The 4,585-nt window shown below is 45.6% G+C and overlaps 1 non-coding gene across 1 annotated transcript; it reads left to right on the forward strand.

Moving 5' to 3' along the window:
- Positions 1-3,542: 3,542 nt before the first annotated feature.
- Positions 3,543-3,655, forward strand: LOC135039830 (U5 spliceosomal RNA). The gene has a single exon (XR_010233820.1). It is a non-coding gene; the product is annotated as a U5 spliceosomal RNA (small nuclear RNA).
- Positions 3,656-4,585: the final 930 nt, after the last annotated feature.

Genomic DNA, 4,585 nt, shown 5'->3' on the forward strand with positions numbered 1-4,585 from the left:
TCCCTGCCTTTTGCCAAGCCACCTTGACTCCAAACTTTTCACGGCAACGATCAAAGGGGAACTACAGCAGAAGAAGACCCAGGACAGGTAATTAATGATTATTACTTACTGATAATATTTCTTTGGTATACATTGATGCTTTAAAAATAGTCCAATAGGGAAGGGGCACAGACAGATGGCAGATAGGCCATACCGGGGTGCAAGGAGGGGGTACGTAGTGCGGTGCGTAAGGTATTAGTAGTGGCACCCCAGTCCGCCACAGCACCAATCACCTGCTGACCCCTGCAGCGCCGAGCATGATAAAGATGGTTATAGATAGAATAACTGTAAATAGATAATATTAGAGTTAAGACAAGATCATTAGCCTGCTCGACGTTGCACCTTTGTCTTTTCTAAGTATCAATGTCTGCCAGGAACATATTATCACGCTTCTCTCTTTTTCCAGGTGGGCATTCTCCATGACACAACTTGTGAGGGGAACATCAAGCAAGATACATCCCTGCCTTTTGCCAAGCCAACTTGACTTCAAACTTCTCATGGCAACGATCGAAGGGGAACTACAGCAGAAGACCCAGGACAGGTAATTAATGATTATTAATTACTGATAATATTTCTTTGGTATACATCGATTCTTTAAAAATAGGGAAGGGGCACAGACATATAGCAGATAGGCCATACTGGGGGGCAAGGAGGGGGTTAGGGGTACATAGTGCTGTGCGTAAGGTATTAGTAGTGGAACCCCAGTCCGCCACAACACCAGTCACCTGCTCACCCCTGCAGCGCCGAGCATGATAAGGATGGTTATAGATACATAAGATAGATAACTGTAAATAGATAATATTAGAGTTAAGACAAGATCATTAGCATACTCGACGTTGCAACTTTGTCTTTTCTAAGTATCAATGTCTGCCAGGAACATATTATCACGCTACTCTCTTTTTCCAGGTGGGCATTCTCCATGACACAACACGTGAGGGGAACATCAAGCAAGCTACATCCCTGCCTTTTGCCAAGCCACCTTGACTCCAAACTTCTCACAGCAACGATCAAAGGGGAACTACAGCAGAAGAAGACCCAGGACAGGTAATTAATGATTATTAATTACTGATAATATTTCTTTGGTATACATCGATGCTTTAAAAATAGATCAATAGGGAAGGGGCACAGACAGATAGCAGATAGGCCATACTGGGGGGGCAAGGAGGGGGTACATAGTGCTGTGCGTAAGGTATTAGTAGTGGCACCCCAGTCCGCCACAGCACCAGTCACCTGCTCAACCCTGCAGCGCCGAGCATGATAAGGATGGTTACAGATAGATAAGATAACTGTGAATAGATAATATTAGAGTTAAGACAAGATCTTTAGCATGCTCGACGTTGCACCTTTGTCTTTTCTAAGTATCAATGTCTGCCAGGAACATATTATCACGCTTCTCTCTTTTTCCAGGTGGGCATTCTCCATGACACAACACGTGAGGGGAACATCAAGCAAGCTACATCCCTGCCTTTTGCCAAGCCACCTTGACTCCAAACTTCTCACAGCAACGATCAAAGGGGAACTACAGCAGAAGAAGACCCAGGACAGGTAATTAATGATTATTAATTACTGATAATATTTCTTTGGTATACATCGATGCTTTAAAAATAGATCAATAGGGAAGGTGCACAGACAGATAGCAGATAGGCCATACTGGGGGGGCAAGGAGGGGGTACATAGTGCTGTGCGTAAGGTATTAGTAGTGGCACCCCAGTCCGCCACAGCACCAGTCACCTGCTCAACCCTGCAGCGCCGAGCATGATAAGGATGGTTACAGATAGATAAGATAACTGTGAATAGATAATATTAGAGTTAAGACAAGATCTTTAGCATGCTCGACGTTGCACCTTTGTCTTTTCTAAGTATCAATGTCTGCCAGGAACATATTATCACGCTTCTCTCTTTCTTTTTCATCCACTAGGGGTCACTGGAGTACTCTTGGGATATGGGCGGCGTAGCAGAACAAAGGCACTGAATATTTAAATTTAGAACTCTCCACCCCTCCATATCCCTAGAGTACCTCAGTGTACGAACCCAGTGTTTTTTCTGTGCTCAAAGCACTAACATCGGCTTGTGGGATTCCCACACTTGTTGGAAGATTTTATTAATTTTTCATTTTTATTTTTAATTTTTTTTTTAAGAGCACATCCCTTCCCAGTTTCAAGAAAGACATGGGTCCGGGATAGTGCCGCTGCACGGGCAGCGCATGGCGTGTCGGTCCTCACAAAGAGCACCCTCACAGCCACAGACAGCCCACTGCTCCTGAAAAGAGCAGCCAGGACTAGAGAGCTGGACGGAGCTTGCACAGAAGAAGCCCCGTCGCAGCCATAGATCACTGGAAGCTGACTGAAAGCTGGACGGAGCTTACACATAGAAGCCCCGTCGCAGCCAGGACTACAGAGCTGGACGGAGCTTACACATAGAAGCCCCGTCGCAGCCAAGACTACAGAGCTGGACGGAGCTTACACAGAAGAAGCCCCGTCACAGCCATGAGTCACATCACTGAAGCTGGACGGAGCTTACACATAAGAAGCCCCGTCGCAGCCATGATCAGGAGCAAGCAAGGTAGGCTGGGGAACGGGGCGGTCAGCGCAGGCTGCCGCCCTGCTATGTTGGGGTTAATATGCTGCCTCGCCGCTCATACGCCGCCAAGCCCAGCCGCTACGTCTAACACAGATAACAGAGACGGTGACATCAAGCCGCCCGTCCCAGCGCTCCGTTCGGCCGCCCAGCCCCGTCCGGCCGCACAGCAGGGGGGAAGCCATACTCAGTCTTAGTATGACCGCCGCTCCGGCACCTTCCATCCACAAGTGCTAGTGCAGGCCTCCCGCAGAGAGTTCGGCCGCCCAGCTACGTCCGGCCGCCCAGCTACGTCCGGCCGCAGCTCCCTCAGTCTCAGTACAGAGACGGTGACATGCCAGTGCAGGCTTCCCGCAGACAAGGGGAAGAGGCACGGTGGAAGCTGGCGGATCAAATATATCAACAGCAGGGTATATATATATATATATCACAGGTATTTATAAGGTATTGTACCTGTCCTGGCAGTAATAGGCTATTGAATCTATATTACTGTCTGTGAATAGGCTATGGAGCCTATATATTAATGGCTGTTATTAACACTGTAAATAGGCTAGGGAGCCTATATTAAGGTCGGTGGTATCACTGTATAATAGGCTATTGAGCCTATATTAATGCTGTATAAATATATTAATGTATGTAATTATCATAGGCTATGAGCTTAGATATATTTATTCATAGAGCATGTGTTGTACCCGGCCTGTGATTATACTGTATAATATATTAACACGGAAACAATTGTAATTTGTTCTGTGATTATCAGGGTCAGCATGGCAAAGGGGCCATTTTAACCATGCTTCCTGTTGTTTTCCAGTGTGTAATTCTGGAACATTCCTGCCCTACATCTCTAAGCCACCAGAGGCGCAGGGGTGTTAGTGGGAATTTGGTTCGGGTTTCACATGCCCATGTGAACTGCTTTTCACATAAGAATACTCTTGTTTCTCTTCAGAGCGAATAAGTCTTTCGCCTTTTACTAAAGATTTCCGTAGAGAGGAACAACCATGAGTTTCATATACAATAAAATATATATATGACACATAATAACTTCAATAAGTCGTGCAAGTGTCTGTCCGTTGCCTATTGTGGTGTCTGTCTGCATAGCGAGTAAGGCTCTAGCGCAGACTAAAAATAATTTTAAAAATCCTATAAGCATGGGCAATTCAAATTAAAAGAGCGGTAACATCGGAGTCTCGGAAGTACTCCGTACTCCGCCTGCTCTAACAAAAGACAGTCTTTCCAAAGGGCCAATTTCCCTTTGGGTACCAGGGTGTTTATTTAACTGGTCTTATAATTTAATGCACGATTCTATGTCAGATCTCACACCGATAACTACGAGTGAGAAGGGTACATTAGACCAGCACTCAGATAGTGCGGGGTTGTTGACGTACATTGCTAAATCCCAGTGAGTCAATGTCTCCATTTTTACAAAGACTGAGTAGACTTTGACCACTATTTAATCGTTTCCAAAATGACGCGATCCGCCATTGGTAAATGCGTCTGTGTCAAACATTATAAAGACCCAAGATACATTTGGGTCACTAGACTCTATGTATGCAAACAATGAGATAACTGTTAAAAGAAGCTGCAGAGTATATCTGTAAAGCTTCTACTAACGCCGGTTACTTCGATTCTCACTTTTCATCGTCGCTAGTTTCAGCACGACAAGGCCAGAGCTTGTTTGGTCCTAAATTTGATATTCAGCCATTACCGCATTCAGTATCAAAACGGAAATACTTGTGCCGGCGTTTAGTCCCTTTAGACTTCAGTTTTTTCCAGGCGGTGGTACAAGACAGTCACGCCTTGTAACGACAGGACGCTACAGTCAGCAAGCCAGTGGTTTGATGACCTCTTTTCCAATTGTGGAAGCGCGTCTTTACATGTTACATTTGCGGGGGTTCCAGACTTCAACTCATGGATGTCTCAGCTATTTACAGATTAAAGGACAAGACTGCCTCTGTCGAACGGTTTGGCA

This window comes from Pseudophryne corroboree, unplaced genomic scaffold (genome assembly GCF_028390025.1).
Source record: "Pseudophryne corroboree isolate aPseCor3 unplaced genomic scaffold, aPseCor3.hap2 scaffold_712, whole genome shotgun sequence".
Lineage (NCBI taxonomy): Eukaryota > Metazoa > Chordata > Amphibia > Anura > Myobatrachidae > Pseudophryne > Pseudophryne corroboree.